Source organism: Atractosteus spatula, chromosome 7 (genome assembly GCF_055471065.1).
Source record: "Atractosteus spatula isolate fAtrSpa1 chromosome 7, fAtrSpa1.hap1, whole genome shotgun sequence".
NCBI lineage: Eukaryota > Metazoa > Chordata > Actinopteri > Semionotiformes > Lepisosteidae > Atractosteus > Atractosteus spatula.
The window spans coordinates 11,984,013-11,997,458 of record NC_142712.1 but is presented as its reverse complement, the minus strand read 5'-3'; positions in this window follow the sequence as shown (position 1 = coordinate 11,997,458).

Here is a 13,446-nt window from a genome sequence, read left to right as displayed (position 1 = left end):
ACTCTACACCGCTTTGTAGTGTATTGTGGCTTGTGCATTTTCCCATAAGGAATAACAAAACAAAATCTTAAACTCCATTTACTGCTTTACATTATGTATTGGAACAAGGGAGATAATCCTACTGTAAATGTGAAAGTTCTTCGATCTTACAGAAACAGTCAAACTTACCTTTAACATCTACATGTATATACAGCAGATAGGGTCATGGATAAAATGAAAGTGAAACATTACAGAAAACATTAGATTTAAGGTTAGGACCTGAAGTGTATGAAATGATACAATCTGTTTCTACAATCTAATTGTATTAAGTGTAATTAAATAAGTTATAAATTACACATCAAGCACTCATACACTTATTTTATAAGATTATAACACATCTAACAGTTTTACATGATGAAGATAATGGAGTACTTACTGACTTCCAATACATTAACAATTGATTGGAAAAACAAGGGAAAAGTTCATCTTTCATATTTAAACCTTCTAGCTTTGTGATTTTAAAGCAATACAATATTTTCTATTTCATTTATTTTCTATGTACTGAAATAATTACATGCAACAAATTCATGAAATTATAATTTCTAGACATTATGTGTATATTAACATTTTCTAATTATATCTCAGTAACAAAATTAATTAATTGATAGTATCGCAAAATTTTAGAAATTCCAAATAAAGATGAGAATTTGCGCAAATTACGATGTAAAGCAACCCTTCCTGCTCACAAGTCACTGTAATAACTAACGTAAATCATTGTACGAGCGAATAAGTACAGGTTGTGCAGCAGGCTTTTCACTGAAGAAATTATCCCATGTGATCTACATGCAGAGTTAACAAGTACTGTAGTATTTGTTGGCAAAACCGTCTTGAAGTCAAGAGCAAAATTGCTATTGGTTTAAAAAGAGATGTACAGTATCTACAAGCTTGCTTGTTTAGAATGTAATAGGTCCACAAACATCACCAGAAGTTGTATTGTGTTGTTCTGAATTGCAGAAAATGGTGCTGCACATACCTGGAAATCTTGTCTGTTTTGTGATACATATTGAAGATTTTGCACGATACTGTGTACATTTTACTTTCTTTGTGTTTTGAAATGCACTCATCAATGCCAGTTTTCTATCCACAATAAGTTAAAATAGCATTGCAGTTCCCCTTTAAACGTCACTGCATTAATCGTGATCGCTTTTGTCATGGGGCTCCTATTCAAAGACACTTGGCTTCCTGTCCATTCACCCATCCCCCTGTCAACCAGGCACCCAATCATGTAATGTTACCCTGGTCTCCCTATGAAATCCCCGAAATACCACTTGAACACATATAATAAAATTAATTTTCCTTGACTATGAAGCGTATTTAAACCCTTCATCCTTCTATTGTTCTTTCCTCCAATATTCATTTAATTTAAACTGATATCAATTTTCAGAGAGCTTGGGAGTAATAACATTGTAGACTAACTTTAGACATTTACTGTAATACTAAAATAGTTACGCCATGTCACATTTCAAGATGTTTTTAAAGAGATATAGTATCAATGGTATTCCAACAATTCTGAAGGACAAGGTCAAAAACATACTGTAATTACCACTTCCTATTATGTATTCTCCTGTACTATAATGAAGAAAAGCCAACTGTTGGGGTCAAGTTTGAAACTCACAAATTATTTTTGAACTGAACTGGAATTGTTACATTTAGGTTAGTGAATGATTGCTTTTTCTCTCTTTGGATCATACTGCGTTTGCAGATTATAAATATTTGGTTCATTGTTTCTATAGCTGAACATATCTGTACCTTTAATTTCTCAACTAAAAGTGCTAGAAAAAAATGCATGTCAATGCATGTTCTAATATAGATCCGTCACATCCAGACCATCGGTGGCTCATCGCCAATGGTTGCCCTGGGAGACCACAACCACAACACAAGAGTATTCTAATTTCTCCCGGGGATCGTATTCGAACACATTCGGGCCACCTGTCTGATCTCCCATCCCTCTTTCAATCAGGTACCCAATATTCTAATTAATTAATCCTGGTTCTACCTATAAAACCCCCAAAACATCACTGGGAGGGTGCTCTGTCATTGCTGCACTCATCTCTGCTCCAGGAGACGTGTAAACCTTCAAACCTGAAACTCTATAAAGCCCTCAGCCCTGCAACCTCAATACTGCCTGCATCCCAATCAACCAGCACCTGTCCAGTGCTGTTTTTAAGGTGTCTGCTCCTGTCTGTCTCCTGTTCCCATCTGTTTTCTCCCTGTCAGCTATTTTTCACTTAATTCCCCACTTCTCCTCAGCTGAATCAGCCAGCCTCAGGAACTCCAGTTATTGGATTCCCAGCCTGTCTGTGAGACACAGCTGCCAGCAACAAGATCCTCTATAGGTTGGACACATCCCATCATACCCCCATAATACGATTTAAACTAGAGGTGTTCCATTACCTTCCAATAGAAGAAAACAAATGTATTGTCTCCTACTGGGTCTCACTGACACCCTGCTTTGTGTATTGTGCCCTAAGAATGGTACAGTACATTATGTAGGGTTGGTATGTCTAGATGTTACTGTTGGTACAGTAGGTTAATTTATTTTTATCTATAAGAAAGAGTGTTCCTTGGTCTCCACTAGTCCTGTCGCAAAATGATGATTTTTTGTTCGATTTGTCTGTGTAATAGAGTAAAACCTGCCCTAGTGGCATTACGGTTGCAAAGAGAATGATTGTATTGCCTTGAGGACCTCTGCAGGTCTTCCCCTGGTCTCTGTGGATCCATTGCCTTTCTTGAGATTGGCCGTATGGGAAAATCCACTCCACAAAACCAGCGAGGAAGTTGCACAGCCCTAGGAAACTGAGGTGGACTCCGCAGTTGTTGCCCTCTGGAACAGTATATTTGGTTGAGTCAAGGGGTATATGGCATAGAATGGGAGATTTTTCCAATGTAAAGTATATAAAAGATCAGAATAACAAATCTTCAATAGTAAAATATAATAAAACTTTAAACCTTTTCTAGAAGACTTATTTTCTTGAAGATTTGAAGGATGAAACTTTGACAACAGAATTTAAAAACAAATCACAATACTTTAGGAATATAAGGTATGTGAAAGGCAAAAACATTCAATTAGTTGCAATTTAATTAGAACAATAAAATTACTTAATACTTAATTACTTCTAGAATGCACTGACATTTTAGTATTAAGTTTTTTAGCCACTAGCCTTTGCAAGAGGTTAGAAGGAGTGCATGGCCTTGGTTTGCTGTTTATTTGTTTGTGAAACATGTCAGATACATACTGTAAGTACAAAGATAAAAAACTAGTAGTCTTGTGCCTGAGTGGCAAGGATGTTAGTTCAAGATAATTATGGTAGCTACAGTGAATTTCATGCCAATTACAAAGCACTGTAAGAATCAATAAATCATTACTTTTCCTGCCTGACAGGAGCATACTTGCATCTTCACTATTTCTTTTTCTCAGTCATTTAATATTTTTAGAGATAACAATGGATTTCTTCAAAATCTGTCATTTTGCTTTAATGTAAGTCTCCATTCAAGAGGAATAGCAATATGTATATTTTTTATTTTAGGAAATGACATCAAGAATGATAAGATAGGGCTGCAGAGGTACTGTAAAAGTGAACTTTGCTGCTGTCATCACTCCTTTAATGCTGTAAACTATATTATTAATAGCTTTTCAACAAAAGAAGTGACCATTATCTTTACCACATATAAAAAAAATCACATACAGTATGTACAGCATACAGTATATTTATATTATTGTCTACTTAAAATTTTAAATTAGAATAACTAGAAAAACTAGAATAATTTGCATGATTCCTATAATTTTGGTCTTATTACTAGATCACCAGCATTATTTATTTAAATATCCTTCAAATAATTTTACACAAAGTGAGAATGGTGCAAAATTGAAATAAGAAAGGTCTTTTATCATCCTGGATAAGACATTTCCAGTTTATGAAAGAAATGGCCTTACTGTATGTGGGTCAGACAGGCACCAAAGGCTCATTTTTAATGTAAAATATATATCTGGGGAGAAAATTAAAAATAAAATGTTAGCCACTTAAAGGTGGAAGCACTTAAAAAATACAGTATACATGTATATACAGTATAGGAAGAAGTAGCGACCAGCCTAAACAATGAAAAGCAACAAGAAAAGAAAACAATGACAAGAACAAGGCTTCATTGAGATGCTTCAGTCCAAACTGAAAATGAATTTAACCTAATATACTGTAGCATGAGTAGCCTCCCAGATGGACTTATTGACTGATTGCCAGAGCAGGGAGAGTGAGGTATTTGATTACATTCTCATACGAATCAGATTGCTTTTAAGAGAGAGCACCCTGTCTGTATAAGGGTGTGGCAGCTGTACTGTTTTTCTGCCCTGGTGAGCGGTAGCTTGCAGCACACTCCCAAGGAGCCATGTTCCACCTGGGGCTTCTTGGACTTGCTCAGGTTTCCAGCCCCCTTCAACCAATTAAAGGGTTCTTAATTCATCTAGATCACACTATTTAAACCCCATTATGCCACTGATCTGTTGCTCTGTCATTGAGATTCCTCAAACTAAGGTGGTGTGCTAAACAATACTGACCTGCTTTTTGTCACGACCACCAACCTGCCCAGACCAGAGCCCCCAAGAGAGCTAACCAGTGCCAGCAGTGGTGCGATAATTACAAGCGTCGCCGCACGTGTTAACTCAGCACCGGACGCCCTACTGTGCGGCAGGCTGCAGTATTTAAGCCATTCCAACCCGCTTCAAGCTGCTTGGTATTGAGTCTACTCTCTGAGAGCTCTACCTGGCGATTACTGTACCTCGTATTACTCTGGATTTTGGGCTTCCCTTTTGCCTTTTGACTTCGGACCTCGCCTCTCGACTTGGATTGTTTACCACCAGTGTACTTCTTGGATTTCAACCTACCTTACTCCTTTCGACCACGACCTCGCCTCTTGTTTCGGATTGTTTGCTTCTATCGGACTTCCTGGATACTGAATCACCTTTTCCTTTGGATCACGAATTCGCCTTTCGCATTGGATTGTACGCCTGCCGTGTCATCTGCCTACTCCTGCATCTGCACAGGATCCATATCTCTTCATTAGGGTATCCTAACACTTTACAGTCACAAACTTGGCCTGAAACCTCCTGAAGGAATCTCAGTCTGTCCTGAATCTGATCTGCCTGTCAGCACCGTGTCTCCTACCCAGCGCCAGACCAGTGGCTCAGTTCTCAGCCAGATTGCCGCACTACAGAACACCTTCCCTGTCTGTTTCTGTCATGAAGGCTGCGTTTGCCTCCAGTCCTGTTCAGATCGCAACTACCATCTCACTCCTATCTTCACCATCAGTCTTCGTCCTGCCTCAGCCATCTCCTGCAGCCTCTGTGCTCCACCATTGCGTCTCTCTCTGCCAGCTTCCAAATTCCACCGAGCCCCACTGGGCTCTGGCACTTGGACTTTCAGCCCATCAGCAGACGCGGCTGTCTCTTTCAGCAAGTTGCGTCATAACACCTGTCCCTGCACTTCACTGCATGAAAATTTTTGGTTGTAGTTCTTAATCACTACATTTCTTTCCTTATGTTCACAATTCTACCACATGCAGGAGGGTGGACATTTTTTCTTCATAATTGCTTAACTTACACTGTCGCAATGATGGTCTTCTATCAGAGATGGGGGGATGAGGGGAGGGTTTTGTTTATGTGTACAACTGCTTTTGTTTCCTACACAGCCATTACTCAGGGGTTCCCAAATCCAGAACTTGGGGATTGGAATACAGCAGGTTTTCTTTGTCACTTTGTCATGGGCATTGTTAAAAGCTTAAAAGGCTGTGAAGGAGGGATAAACTGATCCAGCAGAATCTAATTTGGATCAATCTCACATTTCCACGTGCTGTTTCTGTCTTAAGGAGTCATAAAAAATCTGCTAGACTGTGAGACTCAAGCACTAGAGTTCTCATGCAAGTTCTGAGATAGGTGGGACTGGCAGCACACATTCCCATTTCTTACCTCTGCTTCTAAAACAGTCTGATCCAAGAGCTTGCAGAAAGACATACTGATATTTCAGTACATCAGGGGGATTATTTTTGGACAACCTCAATGTAATTGAGGTTGAAGCTGTCGTCTGTTATGGATTCTAGTGATTGTAATCATATAAACTTCAGTGTCAGCACAGATGCCTGGAAAGTAATGTGCTATTCATTGTTGAGAACCGTACACTTTTCATTCATTTTTCTGGTTCCTGCAAATAGTGCAGCCGTAGCAGCAATGATTAGTTTTAAAATATGCCCTTTATCTTCTTGCCTGCATGACACGATTTGTCATATTACTCACAAGGGATGCTTCAGTAAGATCTGTCCCACAAACTCAAGGCCATATATTAGTGCCCTTAGAAAAAAAGTGGGGAAAAATACCAAAGAAACCTTTCAGCAAAAACATGAAAAACAGAGAGAGACAGTCAGATTACAGTAACAAGGAGATTGTGCTCAATGTATTTAGACACATTAAGTAAATTGCCTTTGTATGTATCCCTGTCTTGCCTGTTGGAGTCTGAGTATTTCTTCACATCATATTTAGTTTCATCACATAGGCAGTACTAAGAAGTTTGGTTTGTTTGGTTGTACCCTTTGGAATCCTGGATTTCACGAGGAATGATAATGCCCAAGATCAAAGCGTAATGAACTGTGGTGGAGCGAATATTTGGCTTAACCGGCTTGGCTGAGGGCTGACCTCCTGGCCATAGGACGAGAAGGCCAGGACCCCCCAGCAAGGTAACAAAGGGGTAGCTGCAGAGGTGGAGTTGGGGTGGAGGTGGGATTCAAAAGTTGGACACGAGGAAGAGGGATATCGCGTTTAGTATTTATAGCATTCGGTGGAGGAAGGACGAAGGGAGTGATTGCTAATTACTGGTGGCTGGGAATGATTGAGCGTGGTTGTTGTCATCCCTCCCGACCTTTCATTAAATAAACTCCATTACTTGATTTGGACATCCAATTATGCTACAGTGCTCCATACTGAGGTGCCCTTACAATTTTTCATAGATACTGTACACATGCTATCTTGTTTCATAATTGTTAAATTTACTGATAATTCTTTGGTTAATTGGCTAAATAATTTACATTTCACTTAAGTGATATCATATTAAGACATTTTTCAAAATTGATTTTAAAGTATGACTGCTACAGGATTTGTGTCCTTTGTATAGAATAGGCATTTACTGTACTGTATTTTGGAAGAACACTTTCTTACCTAAGGAAGTGTTGTGGTATTATGTAACACTACTGTGTTGCTTCTACACAATGTTGCCAAGCAAGTGAGGCCTGACATCAGCAATGTTTTAATATCTCAGCACATATTTGTATGATTTTAAAAACAATTCTGCCCTCTTACCATGTGACCCATTGCCCGATTAACCTTGTGTTACCAGAGATGACTCATAAGTATAAAATCCATTTATTTTCAGTACCTTATTTACTCCTAGGGGCCTGAGATGAACCAAAGTCTAACCCAGCTACAGCCTAGATGCAGGGCAGCTGTTCATTATAGACACACACTACTTTACACACACATACATTGGCCTGAGCAATTTTGAGACACCAATTAAACAGGATTAATATGAGATCTTACAAAAACCATAAAAATGCATTTATTATCATATGCTTTTCTTTTTCAATGTGTTTTTCACTGTTTATGGGGAATCGAGCAGTGTCTTTGTAAACTGTAGATGTCAAGTGGGTTTAAAGCTTTTCAATAGATCACTAGATTTGTAACAGTCATGCTTCTTTGAAAACCTGCATTTGCAATGATAAGATCCTGTATTGAAAAAGAGGTCAGTGTATGTTAGAGGAACTGAGTCAGTGCTCTAAGGTAAAAGGCTGTTTTTTATTTTGATGTACAGTGTAATTTTGTGGAAACACAGTACAGAATCTTTTCCAATAGTAAAAACTGTCATAGATCTGCCATGCATAGGTGATGCCAAAAGTGCTTTCTTCTCAAAGCTCTTCACCTAGCCCTGCTGTATAGAAACAGTGCCTTCCTGGCATAAGTCTTACATAGGAAATGTCACCCAAGAGAGTTACTCCATCCAGTCTTTTTGGCACACTTGCTCTGTCCAGACATTTGAAATACAGTAGTTCACCCTGGGAACTTTGCATGATGTTAACAATATACCTACTGAGTGGATGAAAACTTTCTTTTTGCTGCAAGATAACTTACAATTCCAAGCTTTATCTGTAATTACAGACGTGACTTTCCAAAGCTTAAAAAGCTTTTTTTGTTGTTGCGCTTGCGGCTGACATTCTATAGAAATGAATGTTGCACTATGAATTGAGCTTCTGTAGCAGGATTGCTACACTACAAGATTTATTTTTTAAAAACCTATTGTTGCTTTTGAATTTAATTAATTAACAAGCATTTTACAGTCACTCCAGTTACAGTATGTTCCTTGTTTTGTTAATACCAACTGCATCAGTACTATTCTCATGTAAAGCTTTAATCTATATTTTCTTTTTAAATTTAATGATCTTATAATCTACTGACCTACACAAGTTTTGCAGACTGAACAGGACAAGAGCATCTGATCCTTCTATAATAGAATATGGATAATATTGCAACATATTATGGAGAGAGAATTTTCTTATTGCTCTGCAATAAGAATAAGAATTGAATTTTGTGTATTATAGTTATTTGGTAATTATAATTTATATTTTAGGTTTTGGCAAATGAATTAATCGTTGTCTTTTGTTAATTTTATTCAGATGGGTTCCTTTTTAAATTTAACTATGATGCCGTGTAATAATTTTTCAGCATTATCAACATTTTAGTTAAAAATGTGTCTGTGCAGAGATGCTGATTTTTTTCTGTTTATTAAGTAATAAAGAAAGGCAATTTGCTCACAGAAAAATTTCATACCACTTATTTAAAAACAGCCTGTTGGAATAAGCTCTTGATTTTTGGGTGATATTACAGTCTTGGTAACTGCCAGTAGAAAAACAGCTACAGTACAGTAGCTGGCGTGCAGTATGACATATACAGTAAGTTGTAATGGCACAGTGTGTGAAATTCTACCTTTGCAGCATGAGGGATTAAATTAGCATTTTAGATCACATTGAAAGTTGCAGTTTTTATTTCCTACTGTATCATGTAACATAATTCAAATTTGCCAAGTATGTACTGTATCATTCAGTTATCCAGAATGGCAAAGTCTAATCAGTGAGATTGCTTGAGACCTGTCTACCGTATATTTTTAACAATCTGAGACTGCCCAGATTGTTTTTTATTCCATAATACATAATGCACAGAGGGAAAGAGGAATGCATTGCCTTTTATTTAGGTTTATATAAAGGGGATTCATTTCTATTTTCCAGTTAACCTTTCTTCATTTGTTTTTATTTTTGAAGGAGATCCACGTCTTACAAAAATCCTATAAGAAGCTTAGCAGGCACATTACTGTACATACATGCAGAGTGGATGACAGCTAAAGAAAAAATGACTATTTCTGTATTTTGCCAAGTAACATAGATGGAATTCTATTAAATATGAGATGTTTGTTAATGGAAGGTTTATAGTGCTGTTTGAGAACTTAAAGGGCACATAACAGAGACAGAAGAGATTCAAAATTCAATGTGTTCAGCCTCCCTTCAGCCCTAATGGCTGAAAGACAAGCTTTAGTGGTTTCAGGAGCTAGAGCTGAGAGACAGATGGGAAGCATTGAAAGCTTCACTGTTTAAAACAAGTGTGAGCATTTAGTCTGCAAACAAAGCTCAAGAAGCCTTTGCTGGGATTGGGTGATGGAGAGTGTTTCACCACAAACAAATCAGAATCTGCACAAATTCCATTCATTAGTAACATTTAAAAAATAAACACTGTTGCACAGAAAACGTTATTAACACTTAGCATCTATCTGCACGTAGATATTTCACCAGTTTGTCTGTGGTATGATTAGGAGGGCGTGTGGAGCCCAGGGCCTGTGGACAAGTTCCTCTGGTGTGCTGACACAACATCTCATTTGGGCCCCATTAGGTGTTCATCATCTTCAATATCTGCACATTGTTTTTAAATATACATTCCAAGCCACAGAAGTTGTCAGACCGATCAGTCAAACTACATGTGGGGTATTCATAACCAATGTTGGAAAACTGGCAGAATTAGCAGGGAGAATCCATCTATCATTTGCTGCTGCTAGCCATTTGTCGAGCTGAAAGTCATTTATGATTTTCTGAAGCTGCAATGCTGCCTAAAAGAAAGACTTGTGTATGCCAGATGAAGCCTTTGTAGTTCTGCCCGTTGTTGTTATTTGATCATGGGCTAACAGGACCCTGCAAGCTCCAAACCATACAGCGCCACCTCAGACTGTGGTGAATTGCGCTTTGCCAAACTGCCAAGTCTCCCTCCATGGGAGAAATCAATGCCATATAGATTGCTAGGGGATTGTATCATCTTGTAACAGATTCAACAAGCCCTGAATATGAATATTTCAATATTAATTAAAATATGGTGTCAAAATGAGAATCAACACATGTTAAACCTAGCTCTTTTTGAGTAGAAGATTATTTATTTTCAGACTTAAACTCATAGAGAAATAATTAGAATTTTTAAGCTTATCTAGCACCTGCAGATGTCCCGGGTTTATGCCAATTATAGTCAGGGCTTGCAAAACGTGATTATAACATCCCAAGCTTTTACCAAAGTGTTTAGACTCAGAATAGCTTACACACAATAGTTTCATTGACTTAAGCATATACTCCAGCAGATCAAAAGGTGAATGTACAGTATAAGAGCAATAATGAAAATTGTTTTTCTTACAGTATGTTTTCTTTTACTGTTTACGACATAGATATTAATTGCATTTGGGAATGAAAACACAATTGTATGTAATGCTTCTTGTTTGATTTATTGTTAAGAATGGTGTTTATTTGCAAAACGCAATAAAAATGACAAGCCTTTCAAAATGAAAATACATTTTTGCAAAACAACATAATTTAGGCTTTTATAGAAAGTGCAGCAAAGAAAAGATCTTGTGAAATTTACTGAATTGGTAAAATCCAACATACTGTATACACTTTACACTAGACTGCTATTTTTTCCTAAACTTATTTCTGCAGGATACTGTATATTTTGTTCTTCCAATGTTTGGTCAGAGGCAAAATGCACAGAATAAATGAAATAATGTAAAAGACTCATTTTAATAGTGACCAAAAGCTGCAGTTAGGGCTGGTTCCTCACAGCTCTGTGTAGAGCATGTACTGTACCTGTATGCTCTTGCTCTATTTGTGTGGGTCTCTGCTGGGCATTCCATTGTCCTCCCACCTTCCAGAGACATGCTTATCAGGTTAAGACGTGTTGCTTAACAGCCCTTATGTACTGTATATGTGTGTTCCCTGCAAAGGACTGTGATCCTGCTCAGGGTTTAATCATGTCTTGTGCTCTGTGCTTCTGACACAGGCTCTTGGATTGTAGGATGCTTCTTAAGAATAAGGAGCTTTCTGTTAATGAACGCATGGATAATGGCTGATGATGGCCAAGTGTTTAAAATGAAAAGCTTTTATGTAAAATGTGGTCTAAGTATCACTAGGAATACAGATCTGCTTAAAAGAACCAGTTTGCAATTCTTTGACAATAGAATTTAATTAACTAAAGACATTCACCTAATAACAAACTAATCAATGGAGCTGCTTTTTAAATGTCACAGATATTTTATACATCTCATTTCATTAGAACCAGCTTGGAGATCGCCGTAGCCCATGTTTCAGCATATGATCAGAATACAAAACAAGTAATTTACAACTGTCATTTCTTCTAAACCTTTCCACCAATCGTTGATAAACTATCCATAAGAAACATAGACAGTTGATAAAGATGTGCTCAGTTTTCCCCACCTCTGATATACTGCATATACAGTATAGTGGAACCATGCAGATCTACTTTTGTAGAGACAGTTATCCAAAATCATTTTTATAATGGCTTTTCAACCTGTTGTTGAGCCATAGACAAACTCAGTGGTATTCTCTCTGGGCCTTGGAGGGCCATTGGGTTTTATAGGTAATTCATAATCCTCAACGAGACCAATTAAGTGAGCACTAATTCAAATAAAGTCATTAAGAGTCCAGGTAGAAATGAAATCCAGACATTCTGACAGTTCTACAGTACCAGAAGTGAACATCTGTGGTCAAACTAGCTGAATTATAAGTGATTTATGTCTCTTGCTCACACTCATAACCAGAAATATCATCGGCACACACAATGACATTTTGGATGAAAGAAATGGGTTTCAATGTGTTTTGAAAATCAAAGACAAGTTGAAAAAAGAGTATTTGATTTGCTGGAACAATAAGTATTTGTTTTATTTAATGCTTTACAATTTGTGTCTCTGGAACATCTCTCACGACGAATTGAGGACTACAAAATGAATGATTAAACAACTTCTGAATTCATATAACTTACATACATAATTTAAATACTGTATGATATTCTGCAATCGCATTTCTGAACAGCGAGAATTCACTATTGCTGGAGAATTCTGTTTATGTAACATACATCGATAAACTAAAAACATATATTCAACAAGGTTTTGCGATTAAACGTGATATTTAGCTTTTATTCAAATCAAGATGTAAATATTCTGAGAATAGTTTACACTGCGTGTCATCTGGGAACTATCCTGTCCCTCAAAGGAAAGACCTCGTCTTTTCCAGCATGAGTAACTCTGCAGGCTAAGGTTCACAACAGAATTAATATTATTTTTTAATATTTTCCTGGTAATTCAAGTTCCAAATGGAACTTCCAATTGGAGGTATAACGAAGAAGCACAACTTGTCAAGAGCTCTTTCGTAAAGAACAGTCAACGGGCGATACCTCTACACCATGACGTTACAAACAGGCTTAGTATGGGGCTACAGGCATATTCTTTTACCAAGATGTTTTCTATGTTTGAACATTAATAATGTTCTGTAGGTCAATGACAGTTCTGAAATAATGTTCAAATTGTATAATGTCAGTTTTAAAATTAAAGATGGAAAGGGTGGCAAAATACAAATATACAGTACAAGAAAGTAAAGAAACACTAAATACAGATAAACTGGTATGTCCTGTGTTGAACGTTAGCAAACCCCTTTAACATACTGTATCTCTGGGATTCAGAATAGAGTAAACTTTTAACTTTTAAAGCATAACAAAGCAAAGGATAACAATCATAATAAAAACAAATGCCTTTTATCAACATGAAACAGCATTAATCCTGATTATGGAGAATGTATTTGTTTGCATTTAATGAGTCTATAGAGTATGGAGGCCCCCTGCTGTTCAATTCTTATTATTTTATCAGATTGGAGGATCAGCTTGAAAATCACTATTAATCTTTTCAAGTTTGATTTGCTTTTTCTTATTTGCTTTAGAGTACAGTAGCTTAATATGTGCCAGTCATCTCAGGACACCCTGTGAACTCATTAATGGCTTGCCTTAAG